The following is an 11,995-nucleotide window of genomic DNA, read 5'->3' as shown; positions in this document are numbered from 1 at the left end:
GGGTGGTTCCTATCCCGCGCCAAATGCAGTTCAAACCAGATCAGCACAAATCCAGGTCAAGGTGACGAAGGCCAAGACATCCAGTACAAGTGCTTTCTTATTTCTCCTGAGAAGCTGAGCTGAAGAGCGGCCCCAAGTGACAACTGTGGGACTCGGACTGGGCCTTGTCACCCACGCCAGCACTGCCTGGGATGAATCACACACCAGAGAACAACAGGGCTATTTCTTGAGGGCCATTTGTCAAGTTGACATCCCTGCCTAGAGTTATTTAGGGCTTTCTGAAGACATTCCTCTCCCTCTGCAGCAGGAAGCACCTGCAAGGCTGCCGAGTTGTGGTTTTGCTCAACAGCACTTTGATATCCCTTCAGGCCATCAATTACTCTTCTGTCCCTGCCTGCAAGGACTCGGACTATTTCAAAGATCAGGGAGCTCAGAGCTGATGATAAAGAGGAAGAGGATGGTAAGTTCCTCTGGGATCTGAGGCCAGACGCTGTGTGGAGATGGGCTTCTGGCTGATTTCTGCAGGCGCTCTTCTAGGTGAGCACAGCCTGAGTGTTTGGCTGGGTGGACCTGGCTCGTAACTGTGGTTCTCCCACGAGGCCAGCTCTCCCTCCTGAAGCACAGCTACACTCCTTGCCAACCACTTAGAGAAAAAGCTGTTCTGTAAGATGAGTGTGACTGGAGCAAAACTGGTCTTCTGATTCAGGTAAATGACTTAAGGGAGAGGGAATTAGGAGAGGAATCAGGGGAGAAACATAGAAGTAGTTAGAAGACTTGGTGAAGGTCCTCTGAAAGCAGTTAGGGAAATTAGAGTTGTTGAGTCTAGGAAAGGAAAGGATGAACTGAGAACCAGCTTGATTACAGGGAGAATAATTGTGCAGAGATTAGTGGTCATTTCCACTGGAAGTATGATGTAGGGTAGAGAGATTTAAATTGCTGCCTCGGGATTTTTAGTATACTCTGGCCTGTCTGGGATATTGCGCTGTTCTTACGTGTGAGATGGTGGGGCTCCTTCCCTGGAGATTTGCATCAATGAAAATCACATCCTTCCATCTGGAGTGCTTTAGGGAAAGCACATGGGTCTCTTCCCTCACCTGCTCAACAGCCCAGCTTCTCCCTTCTGTCTCAATCAGTTCAGAGTCAAGAGTCATTCTTTTGACATTCTAAGATGTTCCTTCTCTGCCCACTTCCAATCCATTTTGCATATTAAGACCATTTATCTTACTTACATTCATTTCAAGGCATGGGAATGTCCTCAAAAAACTTTGATGCCTCATTTATTCAGTCAACAAATATTGAGTCCTTATTGTGTTGAGCACCTAGTATGTGCCTAGCACTATACTAAACTTTGTGCATATAATGTGGCACAAAATGCAATAGAGTCTCAAGAAGGTCACTCAGTCTTCATGTCCTGGAATTTCTCAAGGCTCTCACCATCAGGGTTTTTGTTGTTTTTGTTTTGTTTTGATTTGAGAGAGAGAAAGAGGAAGGGAGAATAAGAGGAAGGAGCATCAATATGTAGTTGCTTTCATTTTAGTTGTACATTGAGCTTCTTGTATGAACCTCAACTGGGGCCGAGTCAGTGTGCCCTTGCTCAAGCCAGCAACCTGGGCTTTTCATGCCAGAGACCTTTGGGCTCAAGCTGGCAAGCTTTGGGATTGTGTGGATGAACCCCTGCTCAAGCCAGTGACCCTGCGCTGATGAGCTCATGCTCAGAGCCATTGACCTCGGGGTTTCAGACCAGTGACCTCAGTGTTCTGGGTCGACACTTTATCCACTGCACCACTATTGGTCAGGCTCACCATCAGGTTTTTACATGGCTTTCTGACTTTATGTCCATTACAAAACCTGCTCTTCTACCAGCCTATTCTATTTGTTATGCCCAACCCAATCTGTGCCTTAGCTCTTGCCATTACTGATGCATAGAATACCCTCATCCAAAGCCCAGCGCTTTTTTGAAACTAAATAGTCTCCCCTCCTGTAGAAGGACTTCTGTGGCTATCGGTGGGGGCACGTCAGCCCGCACAGTATTTACTTGGCATAAGATATTTTCTGCCTGAGTACGAACTGCAAACCAGGCAGCTGCTGTCCCTACTGTGACCACTATTGCCCTCGCTCACTATGGTTAAGATCTGAGAGAGCCATGATCAAGTACCCCTGCTCTCCCTATTTAACACCCGGCTGTGAGTGATGATGGGAAGGTGAGGGGCAGCTTAGGTGTTGGCCAGTGCTTCAGAGTACTTTATACCATTAAAAAAAGGGTGAGTATATCAAATCCCTGAACTTAAAGAGAAAAAGGCTTTTGGCATTGTCCTCTCATGCTTAGCTGTAGTGAAGGGGTCCATCAGTATCATACCTCAGAGATTTTTTTCCCAATTAATTGGGGGAAAGGGTGGGATTTTCCATCTGCTGAGATCACAAGCTATGAGGTGAGCTTTGCCGTGGCCGTGTTCCCAGCTCCTGGAGGGGCTGGTCTGGGAAAATGGCATCAGGCAAGTGCAGAAAAGAGGGAGCCAGTCCTGAGGGTGTCCCTCAATCCGACCATCCCTTTTTTTTTTTTTTGGCTAAAGTGGTGCAGGATGTATTTTTTCCTTTCGTAACCCGTAAATCCTGAATAATTCAGAACCTTTCTCAATATTCTTGCTTTCTAGACATTATAGGAAGGGAAGCAAAGGTCACAAACTCTTAATCTCAGCGTCCAACCTATCCGTGATGGTTTGGAGAAGAATCGGGGGGAAGAAAGGGTGGGAAATTATGCGGATGAGAAATAAAATGTTCTCACGTGGGAGCATCTGTACAATGGGACCATCAGTGACTCGTGGGGCCAGCTTTGCTCCTTTTAACCTCAATCTGGTTAAAATAAATCATGGCTCCAAACTCACATAGAATCAGTCCAACCTTGGGGTCCTAAAGTGAGTGTTCTTCTATTGTGTGGCCATTGTGCTACCTGTTTGTGAAAAAACAGAAGTTTAGAGAGTACTCAGTAAATTCACTGCTAAGCCCAACATTTTGGCAGCCAAGGAGGAAGAAAAAGAGAAATAAAGGAAAGTTTGGGAAGTGAGGAAAGTAGTAGGGGAAATGAGAGAGAGAGAGAGAGCAAGAGACATGAGTCCGTCAGCAAAATGCTAATCAAGTGTCTCCTCTGAGTGCTAGTTTCGACTTGTCATTCCAAAGCAGCAAGCAGAAACCTCATTTGTGACGACAGATGCTAAGAGTTAGGCGTGTCTGCTGTAAGAAAAACTGCAAACCCAGGTAGCAATGGTGAGCAGCAGAGTAAGTGGATGGTGACTCACGGTGGCTGTTGAGGAAGGAACAATGATGCATGAACGCATGTTCAAACTGGAAGTTAAAACATGTGGAAAATGCTTTTTGTGCTATTCAGTTAAGGCCCGGAACAGTCTACACTAAGAAGCTGTGGCGTCTCCTTCCGAAGGAGTCTGTGGAGAATAGTTTAAACCGTCTAGGGCTGCTGCACAAGCGTGATTACAGGTCCATCACATCTGCTTTTCAGTAACACCGTGGGGGGAGCACATTACCCCCTAGGGCTCTTAAACATAATCTGTCTAAGGCTTTAGCATTTATTTTTTTGGCGGAGTTAGTTTTTATATGTTTGTTTTTGCAAAAAAAAAAAAAAAAGGCTCAATATATTTTTTCTTTCTTTTTTTCTTTTCAGTAAACAGTTGAACAAAATATATACAACTTTGTCCAAACTTCTGAAATGTTTCCTGATTTGGATAGCGTGTTTATGTAGATTTTAGAAAAGTCAAGATGGGTCTGGAAGGTCAGAAGATACCTGAACTTTTGACTCTGCCCCTCAGTACAGCGCACGTACTGTACGGCCATTGTTTTACTTCTAGAATGGAGAACGAGGGGCCGTTCTTCAGCCATATCTCGCTCGCAGAGCCTCCCCCCCCCCCGCAGACAGTGCCCCCACCTGCAGCTGCCCCCCCCCCCCGGAAACCACCACGCCATTGTGAAAGCACTAATCGCTGCGCACCACTTGGTTTTCCTTCCTGGCCTGTGTCACAGGCTGTAGCCTTGTGGTTCTCACGTTGTTTTTTCCTCATCCCAAGGAGCACAGCTCTTGATCCTACGTCTGGGTAGGACTACCCGTCTTATCACATGCTTTTATGTAAGTGGCTGCGGGGAGAGCTGGCAATACACAAACATTTTTTTTTAGCCCTTGTTTTTCTTCTGTGGCCTTGAACATTTTCCCTCCCCCCTGTGCGGGCTGCTGGGCTCCTGCAGCAGGATGGCCAAGTCCCAGCTCTGAAATGTCTTGCGCTGCACTTCTAGATTCTGAAATCAGAACAAAGGGGACCAGAGGGTTTAAAGACGCTGAATCATGGAGAACGGGCACACTTAGATGGATTTCTCGACAAGAGCATCTGAGGCAGCATTTCAAAAGCTTTTCCTTACATCTATGCTGCTGGTAACCCCTGGGAATTCACATGGTCATTTCAGTGCCATGGATGTGGGAACCAGAAGATGACAGCAACTGACATGGGAATGGAGAAGTGATTTCATGGCTACCAAGTCTTGTATGAAAACAACAGGACTGAAGATTTGTCCCATTGGGCCACTCCATGTCTTCAAAAGAAGAACAATTTACAATATCAGCCTCGAAACACTGCCTCAAACCCCCATTGCTGAATTTAGCACAAATCCCACCCAGGTAGGCAGTTTGTGGGGGTTTCTTGTAGGGACAGTCAGACAAATAGGACAGGCTCCCCCATTCCTGAGGGATAAACCTGAGGGGGCAAAGCTGTTGTTCCTGTGGTTGACAGATGTCACCTGGGAGGGGACCTGGCATCAGCTGCTTGTCTGAAGTGTTCATCCCCCTCCCCTGTGACAGTCTCCATTGAGGGAGTGATAATGAGCCAGCAGTTCCCAGCAGTGGGCACTGCTCTGGGGGCCCTCCTCATGTGGAAAGTCAGGCTGATTTCTCTGCATCTCTGACTAACTCAAGTCATCACTGTGACTTACCAAGTACAGTTCACTGGGAGTAGTAGGGACAGGAAACATAACCAGAGTTCTTTTTAGCTTTTCTTGAGTCCCTCAAGGAGAACTTACTGCCTACCTTCTAGAGCAGGGGTCGGGAAACTTTTTGGCTGAGAGAGTCATGAACGCCACATATTTTAAAATGTAATTCCGTGTAGGTTATGCATTATCCAATAAAAATTTGGTGTTGTCCCGGAGGACAGCTGTGATTGGCTCCAGCCACCTGCAACCATGAACATGAGTGATAAGAAATGAATGGATTGTAATACATGAGAATGTTTTATATTTTTAACATTATTTTTTTTTATTAAAGATTTGTCTGCGAGCCAGATGCAGCCATCAAAAGAGCCACGTCTGGCTTGCGAGCCATAGATTCCTGACCACTGTTCTAGAGACATTGCTGCATGTTCAAGACGCTTCCACTCTGCTCATTGACAAGGCTGGGTCCGTGACTGTATTAGTCCTCCTCTCTCATCATTGTTTCTGTTAACATACAGAGAACTGGAATAGACACCTGGAAAAGGGAATGGCTTGCCTAAGGCCACTTGTTAGTCCATGGTCACATGGAGCCAGGACTGGCTACAAGATTTGGGGACCTCATGCAAAATAAAAGTGTGTGGCCCCTTTTTAAAAATATTAAGAATTTCAAGATGGCAACAGCTAAATATTAAAGTAAGTTCAGGACCTATACAAATATATAGGTTGCCCACCATGAATCTGCCAGAAGGTAGGGTTGTTTTTTTTTTATGTCTCTAGTTTTCAGAGTGGAGTGGCTAGAAGAGGTAAGTACTTGGAAGGCTGTGTCAGAAGGTCTATGACAGAGACACATTAGCTGGCCACTTCTAGCAGGGCACTCTAATAGGGAAGTGCCTCGTGGGGTCCCTGTAAATAATAGGAACCATTCTGAATACTTCTGTATGTTAACTCATTTTTATAAATAATGTACATCTATTAAGTCATAAATCCTCACCACACCCATACTAAGCAGGCACTATTCTTTTTTCTTGCTTTACAGATGTGGAAACTGAGGCACAACAGAATTTAAGAAAATATTGACTTAGAGTTTGGTTCTCAAATTTGTGATAAAAAAAAACCCCTCTATTCCCTTTCCTAAGCCCCTTTAAGATTGATGCAGTGCCTTAGGAGGCTAACACAGAAGGGTAAAGTAAGTCTCCATAAAAACCCAAAGAAGAGATGGCTAAAACTCCTCTTTGGATCCTGTCTGGAGTCACAGTTGAAGAAGAAGAAGAAGAAGAAAAAAAACCCTCTAGTTTTCAAGTCAACCTGGAACCCTGGAACTTACCAGACCTGGAGGGACTGAATCAGGTCAAACTCATAGATAATGAATTTATATGCCACAAAACAAGTTTATTTCTACACAGTGGTAGGCACTACCATTCCAGTAACTGAACTATTGATTTCTATGATCCAGAGCTTCCCTTTGGGTATTAAGGTGCCTGGGGTGACTGAAGTCAGAATCAGAATGTTTCCTGGTGAGCACAGCTTCAAAACAAAGCCAACTGCATAATCTCGTGGGAAGTGACAAGACTGAGGCAGATCTGGGAAGTCAGCCTCCTTGGGTTTCAGGCGCTGCTTCCTGGTGATGAGGTCTCTCTCTTGCAGGGTGTCTGTCACTCATATCACCTCCTGCCGGGACACTTCCTGTACAGCTAAGTGGGTTGTCCTTTTCTTTACATCCTGCATTCTGATCTGGGATTTGATCCCAAACATCATGATCCCAGCAGTAGCTTGTTTATATGCCAACTTTAAGAATCCTTAATCCACAGGAAGCCTGTTGATTTCTACCAGTTTCCACTTCAGAGAGCAAACAGAATCTAGACCTCCAGATGCTGCCCAAATTTAGCATTGAAGTTGATCTAAAGAGTAGAATGTTGAAGTGTAAAATGAACTTATGTTGGTTCTGTTGAGACCATAGAATAAAGATGGTAGGCTGGCCTGCTGGAGGTGAAGAATTCTCTAAGAGCTCCACCTGAGTGGTATTAATAATAGTGAAGCTGTGCTTGGAGAGGTTTCAACTAGGACTGAGGAGGTAGTCCTGAAGTAAATGTTGCATCAACAGAGAATTAGTTTTTTGTTTTGTTTTGTTAAGTATATGGTTAGTAACTGTCATGCTGTACACTGGAAACTAATTAAAACTAATGTTGACTGCAAACTGTAATTGAAAATAAAATTTAAAAGAAATGTAAAGAAAAAGTATGGGTTTTTGGAGTCACTGATTAAAATGTCCTTAAATGTGCTTAAGTTGTGATGGTTGCACAATTTTGTGACTATAGTAAATATTGACTTGTTAACATTAAATGAGTCAATTATATGGTATGTGAACTATATTCCAATAAAACTACAATGAAAGTAAATAAATAATATCAGTCCAAAGAGAGAGAGAGAGAGGTAGATAGAAGCATATCTCAAAATCTTTACTGGGGGTACTTTGAAGTAAAGAGATAATTTTTTTCTATTGTGATTTTATATTTTCTAAGTATGTATTATTTTAATAATTACAAAATAATAAATGCATGTTAATATTATTAAATATTTTAAACAAATAAAAATGTAACAGTGAAGAAAAAGGAAACCTCATCCATTGCTGGTGGGAATGCAAATTAGTACAGCCATTATGGAAGAAAGTATAATATGTCCTCAAAAAACTAAGAGTAGAACTACCTTATGACCCAGCATATTTCCATTGGTTTTCTACCCCCAAATTTGAAAACACTGGTACGTAAAGACACATGCACCCCCATATTCATCGCAGCATTTTTCACAGTGGCCAAGACATGGAAACAACCAAAGTGTCCCTCAATAGAGGATTAGAGAAAGAAGATGTGGTACATATACATACAATGAAATACTACTTGGCCATAAGAAATGATAACATATTGCCATTTATGACAACATGGATGGACCTTGAGAATATTATACTAAGTAAAATAAGTAAATCAGAAAAAACTAAGAACTGTATGACTTCACACATAGGTGAGATATAAAACTGAGACTCATGGACATAGGTAAAAGTGAAGTGGTTACCAGGGGGAGGGGTATGTGGAGATGGGGGGCGGTGAACAGGGTGAGGGGCAGGGTGTAAAGAAGGACAAATATAAGGTGACAGAAAATGATTTGACTTTGGGTGATGGATACACAACATAATCAACAGTTCAAATGTTTACCTGAAACCTATGTACTCTTACTGATCAATGTCACCCTGTTAAATTTAATTTTCTAAAAAACAATAAATAAATAAAGTTATAATATAAAGACAACAATTGGCTGCAATTAGAAACTTGTACTGGGTGGGAGGGATGGCCCAGGCAGACCAGTAGGAGCTGGACACAGGTGAGGGACCCAGGAGAGTGGGAGGGGACCAGAGACACAGAGCATCAAGCTGTGAAGGTGGACAAGGGACCTCAAAGGACCGGAACAGGCATTCCTTTAGGCAAAACACACCTGGATAAAGATCTCTTGCAACCCTTTACTGAAAAGGGAGCTAAAAGCAAGACTCATCTACTCTCTAGTTCAGTGTGGATATTAATTGTAACTGATTATATATGCTTGTGCTCAAGTTAACTGTTTGTAGATTGGTTAGACGTCATTCCATGATATGGAGTCTGCCTATCTTTCCTAATGTCTTTTGCACCATCATAAGCTCCAGTTACTAGAACCCTTCCCATGTGGTGAGAAGCAGGAGCCAATGGCTCTGCACACAGGCACCAAGTCATCTCTTTTCTTGGAGGTGGTTTCATGACATCCATTTATCAGAGGGAAGTGGTGGCACAGAGGCACCCAGTAGTGACATAGCTGGTCATTCACAGGTGAGGGGCTGTTGGTCAAATAAGTTTGTAAATATGATATATATGTTTGCTCGCTTATAGTTTGCATTGGGTGTGAGAGACAAGCTGTCAGCCAGCAAAGTCATTATAGCCTACAGCTTAGTTTTAAGACTAAGCTTTTCCCCACACCCTTGACTGTTGCATGATATGGGGTGGTGTACTCTTATGAGGAATCCCATTTATGCCTTAGATAAGTGACTTTGTATCAGACACTTCCCTTTTTGTATATTGGATTAAAGGGTTTGATTTCTACACTATAAAATGGGGCAGACCGGGAGCTTGCTCTCTCTCGGTTCCTGAAGTTAGCATTAGAGAGGAGAGCAGAGAAGGCCATGTGGAGGAGAGAAGAAGCAGCCAAGATGGCGGAGTGCTGAAGGAGAAGCCAGTTTGTGCAGAGTTAGTGCAGAGAGAAGGAGATGGGGAACAGAGGTGAATAAGGCTGGTGAGATAGAAACCTTTGATTCTAGGAAACATGGATAAGTCAGTGGCTTTTGGACCCCGAATGGAAAGGGAAGTATTTTCCCACTGTGTATTTCTCACCTGCGGGGTGCAAGCTAGGATTAAAGCTAATGGCCCAGCAGTTCTTGGCTCCATTGTTTCATTACTGTCTGTCAGAATCTAATCTGAACCTGCATGGGCCAGGTGGCTGTGATGGTGGCCACGGCTACTGGCTTTACAGCGGCTCATACCTGAGCCTCAGCACTCTCAGCCCCACCCCCTGCCAGCATCCATAGCTGGAAATCATGCACACAGCAACCCTCACACTGGGCCAGCCAGCCAGGCCAGTCCTGTCTGCAGCAGGTCTTCCACTGAGCCTGCAGCTGTCCACCTGCAGGCCAAACTCAGGTGCAAGTCACCTGGAGCCACCACTTTGCTTACATTGCCTACCCATGTGTAGTAGCTGAGAAAAACAAGAATATGGTTTGTGATTTTCTTACATACTTCTGTATGTTCAAAGAAGTTCTTTCAAAGCAAAATCAAGACACAACTATAGTAATAAGAATATTGTAAAGCCAGTAGCCACAGCCACCATCACAGCCACCTGGCCCATGCAGGTTCGCATTAGATTCGGACAGATGGTACTGACACAATGGAGCCAAGAACTGGTGGGCCATCATCTTTAATCCTAGCTTGCACCCAGCAGGCAAGAAATACACACACTAGGCCCCAAAACCCACTCATTCAGCGCTCACAAAGCTACTGACTTATCCAAGTTTCCTAGAATCAAAGGTTTCTAGCTCACCAGCCTTATTCACCTCTGTTCCCCATCTTCTTCCTTCTCCCTGCACAAACTCTGCACTAACTGGCTTCTCCTTCAGCACTTCGCCATCTTGGCTGCTTCTCCTGGCCTCCTCCACGTGGCCTTCTCTGCTCTCCTCTCTAATGCTATTCTCAGGAACCGAGAGAGTGCAAACCCCCGGTCAGCCCCATTTTATAGTGTAGAAATTAAAACCTTTAATTCGGTATACAAATAAGGAAGTCTCTGATACAAAGTCACTTATCTGAGGCATAATGGGATTCCTCATGAGAGTGCACCACCCCACATCAAAAAGAGTGGGAAAGGCTTAGTCCCAAAACCAAGCCCCAGGCTACAAGGATCCTGCCTGCCCACAGCCCACCCCCAACACACATTAATATAACCACGCCCATCCCAAGCAAGAAGGGCAACCAATACCATCACCTGGGCAACGGGCTTTCACGTGGGCAGTGCCATCTTTAACAAAGTGAGCAAGCATAATATATTTTATCTGCCCAACAAATATTTACTTATAGCTAAAGCAGCGACTCAAATAGCATTTCTATAGCATCTGCAATGAGTCAGATATTGTTTTAAGCATGTTATATTCATTCAGTTGGCCCCATGTCTTCATAAAGCAGTTTCTTCGTGTGTGTGTGTGTGTGTGTGTGTGTATGTGTGTGTGTGTGTGTGTGTGTACATGGCAAAGATGCTAGAATTTCAATTTTCTCCTGTTCTCATCTTTAAACTTGCTCAGTGAATTTTAGCGGGACCTGACCTTAGAATCTCATTCTTCCATGTGGTTCTAAAAATGGTCCCACTGTAAAGCCTGCCTCTCTCGCAAAGGGAGGGGCCAGGCAGGAAAGCCAGGGTCTGAGGCCCTCCCTGGATTTCCCCAGGCCTGTTCTCCCTGGGAGTGTTTCTCAGAATCTCTGGTTTCTTCCCTAATTCCTCTTCCTTGACTTCCTCCTCTGCCACCACAGAGAGACACATGCTAATTATCATGTGTACCCACGCCCCCTTCTCTGGCTTTCAGAGCTAAGGCCTTATTTCTTGGGACCCCCGGCCACATTCCCATGCCCCGGGAGGGTGGAGACTGCTCATAGCCCTTGTGCTCACAGCAGAGAGACACATGTGTGCAGTTGGAGGGAGACTGTGGTTCTGTGGGAGCACAGGCACTCAAAACCCAGCCCTGTGCAGAATTCTCCTATAAATCTTGGCTTTAACTACAAATTATTTCGACCGCCCATTTTTACTTCTTCTTTTCTCCCATCAAATTCAAAGGATTTGAGATTTAAGAGAAACACTGAGTCTGAATTAAGCAACCCCATTAAGTTGACCATCTTCAAGTTTCACAGGGATGTGGAGGCTCAGGAGTGGGGAACAGCAGGGGCAGGGAGTCCCTGAGGCAAGGATCCAAAGCTATCTGCAGTTAAAAGGGCACTTGCAAAGCCAAACTTGCTATGAACTTGATAATATTGAAGGCGGTGCAGCCCAAATGAAACACAAAACAAAGGTCAGCCCCCCTCACTGTGACGTTATTGCCCTTGCTAATACACTGGTGGTACACCTCCAGAAGGTTGTCACAGGAAGTAAATACCATCCCAGGGACAACAGTCAGACAACAATGACAGCTCTGGAGTTCAGCTGCAGCCACTTTCTGTTAGAGGCCTCTGTCCTGCCCCTTGGCCTGACAATGGGTTTAGGGTGCTATCTGATCCCGAAGGCTTTTCTTCCACCCAGTTCAGGTACCTGCTTGCCAGCATCCCCTTGCCCAGCACACAAACAAACTTTAAATGACAAAGGAAAACACAGGCAGCACATTCCAGGGCAGGCCCCGGGCGGGGCGGGTATTTCCCAGAGTTTGTTCTGAGAGACGACCTGCTCTCCCCACTAGGACCCAGGCTGGAAG

General features: G+C 44.7%; 1 long non-coding RNA gene and 1 other non-coding gene across 2 annotated transcripts; both read left to right on the top strand.

The window, feature by feature from the left end:
* Positions 1 to 245: 245 nt before the first annotated feature.
* On the top strand, positions 246 to 7,215 carry LOC136309179 (uncharacterized). Its single transcript, XR_010726253.1, has 4 exons — positions 246 to 706; positions 4,465 to 4,675; positions 5,315 to 5,445; positions 6,017 to 7,215. It is a non-coding gene; the product is annotated as an uncharacterized lncRNA (long non-coding RNA).
* LOC136309855 (small nucleolar RNA SNORA26) lies at positions 6,114 to 6,237 on the top strand. Its single transcript, XR_010726485.1, has one exon. It is a non-coding gene; the product is annotated as a small nucleolar RNA SNORA26 (small nucleolar RNA).
* Positions 7,216 to 11,995: the final 4,780 nt, after the last annotated feature.

The sequence above is a fragment of the Saccopteryx bilineata genome, chromosome 6 (assembly GCF_036850765.1).
Source record: "Saccopteryx bilineata isolate mSacBil1 chromosome 6, mSacBil1_pri_phased_curated, whole genome shotgun sequence".
Taxonomy (NCBI): Eukaryota; Metazoa; Chordata; class Mammalia; order Chiroptera; family Emballonuridae; genus Saccopteryx; species Saccopteryx bilineata.
This window is presented reverse-complemented; position numbering and strand designations above follow the sequence as displayed.